Source organism: Schistocerca cancellata, chromosome 2 (genome assembly GCF_023864275.1).
Source record: "Schistocerca cancellata isolate TAMUIC-IGC-003103 chromosome 2, iqSchCanc2.1, whole genome shotgun sequence".
Lineage (NCBI taxonomy): Eukaryota > Metazoa > Arthropoda > Insecta > Orthoptera > Acrididae > Schistocerca > Schistocerca cancellata.
In genome coordinates this window covers 82297485-82307043 of record NC_064627.1, presented here as the reverse complement: position 1 = coordinate 82307043, position 9559 = coordinate 82297485, and positions in this window count along the sequence as shown.

The following is a 9559-nucleotide window of genomic DNA, read 5'->3' as shown; positions in this document are numbered from 1 at the left end:
TCGTTCGACCTATACTTGAGTATTGCTCATCAGTGTGGGATCCGTACCAGATCGGGTTGACGGAGGAGATAGAGAAAATCCAAAGAAGAGCGGCGCGTTTCGTCACAGGGTTATTTGGTAAGCGTGATAGCGTTACGGAGATGTTTAACAAGCTCAAGTGGCAGACTCTGCAAGAGAGGCGCTCTGCATCGCGGTGTAGCTTGCTCGCCAGGTTTCGAGAGGGTGCGTTTCTGGATGAGGTATCGAATATATTGCTTCCCCCTACTTATACCTCCCGAGGAGATCACGAATGTAAAATTAAAGAGATTAGAGCGCGCACAGAGGCTTTCAGACAGTCGTTCTTCCCGCGAACCATACGCGACTGGAACAGGAAAGGGAGGTAATGACAGTGGCACGTAAAGTGCCCTCCGCCACACACCGTTGGGTGGCTTGCGGAGTATAAATGTAGATGTAGATGTAGATGTATGATGACGCGAAGTCCGTCAACGGCCAAATGCTTTTGTAAACTCACTTTGAGTGCAATACTGGCCCAGTTTTTCGAGATGGAAGTGAGAGAGTCAGCTAAAGCACTCGGCCGAATACTACACCTGGACAACCATAAACATGTCTGTGATTCGGTAAACGGAGGGTCTAGCTACGTCAAGCTCCCTAACGATATAGGTAATAAGCAGGCATTCATTAATGTCTAAAATAGAAAGGATCAGGCTTATTTTGGATGGTCAGACCTGGCTTGCGAGAGAAATTACTATTACAGAGATCATCGTGAGCGTACTGGCACATACCATGTAGGTGAAAATACTCGTATGTGTTATAACTTAGGTGGTATCGAGTTCCCCATCAAGATCCACGACATCCCTTTATTTGAGGCGCAGAATACCGGGATATTGGTTCATGTTTATGGACTGGAGAACGAAATCAAGTCAGGGCAGGACAAATATGATGTCGTCAGCCCATCTCCATTTCTCAAAATTTGCTGGTGTGTTTAAGATGCATATAAACATACTTTTCTTCTCTGAAGGTGATAATTATCATCATGTTTTGATCAAAGACATGTCCTGACTCCTTTCCTCCCAACTATGAACCGACTATAGAGCATATTTGCTTAAGGTGCCTGAATTATGTTTCCTCAGACAAGTTATTAGCGGCACATCTATTAGGTTGAGCTTCCGAGGACCCAGTACGTGTTATTATGCCTACTGAGAAAAACAAATTCATGAAGTTTAAAAATGCTCATCACCACGAACGATGCCCGTTTGTAGTGTACACCGGCTTTGAATGCTTCCTCGAGCCTGTGACGCACTGTGAAGGTGACCACAAGACCTCACATACCACCTTCACAAGTACGATATGCGGTAGTGTACCAAATTATATCGTCCTATGATTTGAGTCTTAAGCGCTACAAATCTTATGTCGGTTTCTGTTTGGCTGCTCACTGAACTTTCATGGGATATTGACAAGCTTTACGGCAACAATGTTCCCACGGCCAAATCCAAAGAGAACGAAGATTTGTACAATAATGCGGTTGACTGTGATATTTGTGGGCTGGCGTTAGACAGAAACGCGGAAATTCCTCGTATGGACGACTGTCATCTTACGGTGAAGTTCCATGATGTGGCTCACAACACGTGCAGTTTGAAGTACCAGCTAGCAAGACACATATCCGTTTTCTTTCATAATTTAAGCGGGTATGACACTCACTTTCTAGTTGAGCATGAACCGTAATTTTACTTTCAAAATCTTTTCTTAAAGAATTTATTTACTAACGATTCCTCAAGAACACTGACACATTTAATCACACTAGGTGAGCGTGGAAGTAGTTGCCATGAAGTAACTGATGGAAAATTACTTTTAACAAATGTGAAGTTATTCCTAAAAGCTTTTTCAAAGCAGATTTAAAAATATAAGCAGAAAAGCACCCTCGAAATATCAAGTTACAGTTTTATTTAGAGGCAAAGGTCAATATTAACAGTAGGAGACTTCGGGCTGAGAAGCTTGCCTGCTCCCTTTCAACACGGCTGTAGTCACGACCGCTCACAACAACCTCTGAAAGACTACACTGGTGCAACTCTGCAACACACCAAATTACTTTAAACTAAAAATTTTAACAACTCACACAAACACATTAACTATGCACCCCGTAAGAGGGATGGAAACGGTACAAAACACTCATATCAAAAATTATTTGCCACCGAATGTGCAACTTGTTTCTAAAAGAACTCTTACGTGGAAGGCTGCCAACCTTCTATACTAAAATGACCATTTAAGTAAAAACCCATGAACTGCAGACATACATAAAATGTACAAACATGCACTACATTACACATATACCGCCTCTCAAGATGAGAGGTAAGACAAAAGCATATTTAAGTAATTCGGACTTTGCCTTTAGCAACAAATTTGTTAATACCGAATCCGACAGACATGACAGAGGCAGCTATTAACGTATGGCAGACCGACAGACAGACAGACCGACACTAACTGCCTAACAAATGCGGACGAGAGACAATCGAGCAAACTGGGGACGAGAGACTGACCAAGAAAACAAGTAGAATTTCACAAGTAACTGAAACAACATATCATGAGTCACTTCAATTCTAATAACTGCGATTTCTGGCGAAGACTTTGTGCAGCACGCCCAAAACGCTCTCCCGAAGCGTCCGCTGCCAGCCGCTCCAACGGACGCAGGAAGCCGCGTCTCGTCTCACGGCGTCGCAGCTCGCTCCGGTCAGACAGACGTCGTGGGTTGACTCCTGTTGCTCTCGTGTTGGCTGTGCTACTTAAATGGTTCAAATGGCTCTGAGCACTATGGGACTTAACATCTATGGTCATCAGTCCCCTAGAACTTAGAACTACTTAAACCTAACTAACCTAAGGACACCACACAACACCCAGTCATCACGAGGCAGAGAAAGCTGTGCTACTGGAACTGTGGAATTTAGTTGTAGTAAAAGCCTCTCTCCATTAGTTTTTAGAGTAGGTTTAAAATAAAACTGTAAACATTCACATCCAGTGCTACTGGAAAAAACTGTAATAAATAGTCTCAACCAGTGTTACTGTTGGAGTGTGTAAGTTGCAAGTATTTCTGCACTGGAATTGCAGAGTCAAATTGTACCTCAAGAACTATATTGTAATCTCAAGAACTGAACTGTAATCTCAAGAATTGAACTGTAATCGCGAGACTGAATAAACGAAAAAAATTCATTGCAATAAGTCTTTGTTATTATTTATAAAAAAGTTGTCCCCAATTGTGTTTTTTCTATATATAAAGGCTGTAGATGTCACAAATGACATTAGTTTTTCTGAAGATGAGTGCTGTTAAGGAAGTGAAGTCCAAATGGTTCAAATAGCTCATGGCTTTGAGCACTATGGGACTTAACATCTGAGGTCATCAGTCCCCTAGAACTTAGAACTACTTAAATATCCTAAGGACATCACACACATCCATGCCCAAGGCAGGATTCGAACCTGCGACCGTAGCGGTCGCGCGGTTCCGGACTGAAGCGCCTAGAACCGCTCGGTCACCGCGGCCGGCGAAGTCCAAGAATAACAAAGTGTATAGAATGGTTCCATGGAATTCCGTCTATCATGCAGCGCGAACTGGGTTATGGGAGCAGGAGGCACGTGACTGCGTCCGCTTCCAAAGACATGTAGCAGACATATCTGAAATTGTATCTCCTCTGCTTGACGAAAACCACAAACATAGTATCTGAACAAAACTGTACTCTGTCAAAGCGAGAACAGGGTGAAGAGAAATTGTATACATATTTTAAATTAAAAAAATCATTTATTTCTTACCCGACTTAAAAGTAATTTTGCATTATCTTAACGAGACACAGCAACACTATTTTCACACATCTTCTTCTTCATCTTGAGTCCATAGGATTCAACGCATCCATGAGATCTTCTCCTTCCCCTTCACGCAGTTGATGGTATCCGTCTGGTCGAATAATCGAAGCGACGACACCATATCTTTACAGGGTATCCTCGATCATCTCAGTGAATTCCATGATAGAAATGTGTCAACCACTTAGCGCTCCTCCGTGTTTTAGCGCATTTCACGTCCTTGAAAGACCTCTGTGATGCAGGATTTCCTGAGAATGTCTTTGTTATTTCTGCGTCTTCTGTGTACGCAACAAATGCAACATCTTTAAATACGAACTGTCTACACTCAGCTGTGCGTTTGCAACGATGTTCACACCCTGAGATGCCATTGTGTAAAGGTCTAGGTATGGCGCAGCTGTTCATTTGTACAGTTTGTTGCACAACACCGGTGAACGGGCAGTAGTTGATCACACATTTGTGTAGAACTAGAGCTGCAGTAACCAATGGGGTCATTCCACATCAAGGGACCAGGGGTCCCCACTCGACCATCTCCAAATCTAATGATATTTGGTGTGAAGGTTCTATATAGTCTTTGACGCCTGTATACAAAATTTCAGTTCAGTATCTTCAGTGGATGAATTTTTAGGGGCTTTTAAAGAGAGGCTACTCATCTTAGCATCACACAAAAAGTGTGCAAATGTGCCAAGTTTGCTAGGCTTTTTTAAAACTTGTAGCACACATTTGGTCATTTGCTTTAAAATACATGGAAAACTTTTTGTTGAGTCACACCATGGCAAAAATTTCACATTTAACCACACCTAAATATAGATACAAACCTCTAAAGCAGTTAAAAGTTCGTCGTGGCTATTCTGGGAGCCAAGGTTTGACCGACCACTGCTACTTTTCATTTGAACCAACCACACCAAAACTTCAGAGAGTTAGTCCTATCTATGATGTCTGTAGATGGACCAAATTTAACAAACACTGGATGCCTAGAAGAAAAGATATGCATCTGAAGAACTGATCAAAATTTTCTATGTGCAAATTTTAGGGTATATTTTGGGGGGCAATATATCAACAGTGTCTTGTTCAATGCTCCTTTTCTTGCCACAGCTTGAAAGAACAATCTTTAAGCTTTAATTTCTGGATTTAGCATATTGATAGGTAAGAATTTCAAAAGTTATTATTTTAGCATTTCGAGAAGAATGAAAAGTGAAATATTTTGCTCACTAAGCCCCACAATTTTTGACTATATAAATCAGATCAAACATTAATTTAAAATATGCCATAAAACAAGTATAATACACAACGCAGCAAATTTGCAAAAGAAAAACAGTAAAAACTCAGTTCCATTTTTGGTTAAATAGTTCTACAATTGATTGAAGAAAACTGTATTGCCTTCCTGACGATGATGGTGACTGTGCTTCTGAAGTCATGAAAATATGTAACTCAGGAATCCAGCTTTAGCAGCTGGTCAGTGGAAGGAACGAGCAGAACCATGTGGGCTCATAAACCTGATGTGGACATCTTCTTGCTCATGTGAAATATGCTATTTATATGAAAGGCATGGACAGCAATGGTATGATGATGGGGCAATCGCTGATCATACAAATGCTAATACTCTGACATCTTTTGCCACCAAAATAGGTAACAAATGGATGTAATGTGGTCTGACTATTCTCCCAATGAAATCCTTACACAGCATCTTCAACAACAAATGAATAACTCTCAGCAAAATACATCAATATAATAAATTCATTTTCTGCAAGATCTATTTTTAGCTCCTTAAGGTATAAACTTCAGTGTTTTGTCACAAAATGATGGCATCTTGCCGGCCAGAGTGGCCGAGCGGTTCTAGGCGCTACAATCTGGAGCAGCGCGACCGCTACGGTCGCAGGTTCGAATTCTGCCTCGGGCATGGGTATGTGTGATATCCTTAGGTTTTTTAGGTTTAATTAGTTCTGAGTTCTGGGGGACTGAGTCCCAAATTGCTCAGAGCCATTTTGATGGCATTTTAAACCGGTAATTTTGAAAATCAGTATCTCCGTGAAATCCTCAACAGTTCTCTGACATGTCTCCAATATGTAGTTGTCAGTATGAACCTATTGTTGGTATTATGTTGTTTCTTCAGTGTCATAGTGTTTAAAAGCGTCTTCAAGAAAAGCCTCTAGTTGCATTTTCCTGGACACTCCTCACAACATTGCAGCATACAATCTTTCGATTCCAAACTGCATACAGTTTTATTTCTCAAAAACTTGTATTCGTCTTGGATGGATGTTTCTGAAGATAACATTAATTTGACAATTTTATGAATTGCACATACACATATTGAACTTGATCGAGGAGCACCAACTGTAGTACACCATTTCAGCCTGAACTCACAAAATTTTGAGAAGCTCAGTTGATTCCCATATTGCTTACAGTAAGCAATGAACATTTCTTTCATGTTTCAAAGGAGCAGATGTTTCTGCTTGTGAATTTTTTTCCCAGTTATTATTACTGCAGCACAATCCTTTTAGGCTGGGCATAAACAAGAAAACTCATCTCCATAAAAAGTGAGGTCATTTTGTTTTACTTCATCATTGAGCTTGTAAGTAGGCTGTTTAGGTTTTCTTATTGGTAACGCCACGTAGCGCTCTGTATGAAAAATCACTGGCTGTGCTTTGTGCAGTTTGTGGCTAGTTTGCATTGTTGTCTGTCATTGTAGTGTTGGGCAGATGGATGTGAACAGCGCGTAGCGTTGCGCAGTTGGAGGTGAGCCGCCGGCAGTGGTGGATGTGAGGAGAGAGGTGGCGGAGTTTTGAAATTTGTAATACTGGATGGCATGAACTGCTATATATATTATGATTATTAAGGTAAATACATTGTTTGTTCTCTATTAAAATCTTTCATTTGCTAACTATGCCTATCAGTAGTTAGTGCCTTCCGTAGTTTGAATCTTTTATTTAGCTGGCAGTAGTGGCGCTCGCTGTATTGCAGTAGTTCGAGTAATGAAGATTTTTGTGAGGTAAGTGATTTGTGAAAGGTATAGGTTAATATTAGTCAGGGCCATTCTTTTGTAGGGATTATTGAAAGACAGATTTCGTTGCGCTAAAAATATTGTGTGTCAGTTTAAGCACAGTCTTGTACAATTTTTCATAAGGGGACGTTTCATATGTCGACCCTTAGCCGAGGATACCTCACTGGAATCTTCTGATTTTTTCATGTAGTTTGTGTAATTAGTGTAGCTTTTGTTTATTGCTAGCGCGTAATTGTAGAGAAAATCTCCTTTGTAGTTGCAGTCTTTCATTGTTGTACAGTAAAACAGTTGTGGCATGCATGTAGATTTGCACCAAGTATTTCGCAGCTGCAATTAACTAGATATTATTTTCAGTGCTATGTTAATGTGTTCTCTTATTTTTGCTCTTCAAATTGTGCTTTTCTGTGTTATCGTGTGAAATATTGTGACAATAATGGCGTGTGAAAAACGTAATACTAGGCTCCAAAGTAAACTGAGAAATGACAGTGAAGACGAAAGCAGTGTGTTAGCGCCACTGTGTAATGAATTAACTAATGTTCAAAGTAGTAATTTGGTAATTGTACATAGGGAAATTGACCGGGCTGCAAATAATGGTGTAGTCAGTGAAACAATTAGTGAACAGGGGAGCATTATCGATCGATCGGTCGGCAACAGCTTGCCTCAGGAATCCGAAATGACAGGACACAATCTTGCAAATACTGTAGATTCAGGTTTTGCGTCCTCGCCGTTTTCTCAAATTAGTCAAGACACATTTTCTGCTTTTCAAAATGCGAATATTGGCGGTTCAAATGCACTGAGGAACATGTTTCAGACACCAGTGCATTGTTATTACAATTAATGCAACAAATGGGACAAAAGCTTCAAAAGTTAGACACAATGGAACAAAATCTTCAAAAGTTAGACACAATGGAACAACACCAGAGACAAACACAGCAACAGTTAGACACAATGGAACAACACCAGAGACAAACACAGCAACAGTTACACACAATGGAACAAAATCAGAGACAAACACAGCAAAAGCTTCAAAAGTTAGACTCATTGGAACAAACTCTCGAACAAACACGTGAAGATTTAACTGCTGAGTTACGTAACATTGAATCGAAATGTCAAAAAGTCTGTAATGACGTAAAAACACAAATTTGTGAGCATTTCCAACCTATTTTTTTGCGTCATGAAAATGCATTACAGAATCACGAAGCAGCCATGAAAGAACTGCAAACTATTGTTCATGAAAATCATGAGACCTTGCAAACTAAAATTGACTCAGTTGCATCTACCGATTCGGTTACCCAACTTGCAAAAACTCAGGAAAACTTAAAGGACACAGTAGATACTCTGAAAATTGATTCAGAAAGACACATGGAGGAAATTAGTTCATTATCAGAGAAAGTAGTTGAACTTTCGGATCAGCTAAATAATTTATCTAAGAGGGAAGATGATAATCTGGATGACACAAAACCGGTAGTCTTTAATGACACAGAAGAGTGCGAACAAATTAGGAAATTCAAACAAAACCAGAATCACATAAATACGCAACACCAAAGAGAAATCCGGGAAGTACAAGATCAGCTGACACAGGTAATACAAGAATTACGTATTTCAGAGGACACTCGCGCCCCAATACGGGAAGAGGGACATAGAAATACGGAAAAGCCACAAAATAATAACACAGGGCATTTGGGAAATTATGAAAGAAATTGGGAAGGATCACCGAATTTTGAGATGGAACCGCCGAAACGACGTAACAATGACCGACATGCGCCTCGCCGACATGATGATTTTGACTATAAGCTGTTCATTACTACACGTAAATTCAAAACATTTAAGAATTCTGACAACAACATTCATCCACAAGCATGGCTCCATCAATTCTCTCATTGTTTTCCTCCCAACTGGTCGTTAGAGCACAGATTAGAATTTATGTGTGGCTACTTAGAGAATGAACCAGCTGTAAGAATGCGATCAGTCATTCACGATTGCCACAGTGAAGGAGAATTTTACCATGCCTTCCTCTCAGCATATTGGTCTCAAGCTACACAAGACCGAGTAAAACATAGCATCATGATGATGAAACACTTTGAACAATCTGAATTTTCCAGTCTTGTCAAATATTTTGAAGACATGTTGCACAAGAATCAGTATCTTTCAAACCCATACAGCCCTTCAGAACTCATCCGCATTTGCTTAATGAAATTGCATGAACATTTAAGAAATATTATTTTGGCAGGACGTTGCAAAGACGACATTGAAGCTTTTCAGGGACTCTTACAAGAATTTGAAATTGACACAGACAGTCGCAGGATGCGAAAACAGGAAAACAATCACTACAGGTCACATCCGTCACAATTCCGTGACGACAGGAACAATAACTGGACACGACAAGCCTATTCTTACAACGTAAATCGTGTCCAAAACAGACACCACCTGTATGACAACCACTGGCAGAGTAATAGTTACAGAGAAAGATCGCATTTCCGTAGTAATGAATATGACAGAGACAATCATAGAAACAGACAACTTGGCAACCAGAACTATTATTGTCAAGGGAGACAGAATAACTTTAGACGCAACGGTCCAGCACGCAGTTACGATTCAGGGAGAAATTCTCCACCATGTGACCGACAAGAAAGAAACTATGGAATCTACCGACATGACGACAGGCGATATGATCGTACCGACAGACCTGAACTGCATCAGAACTGGCGGGATTCAAAC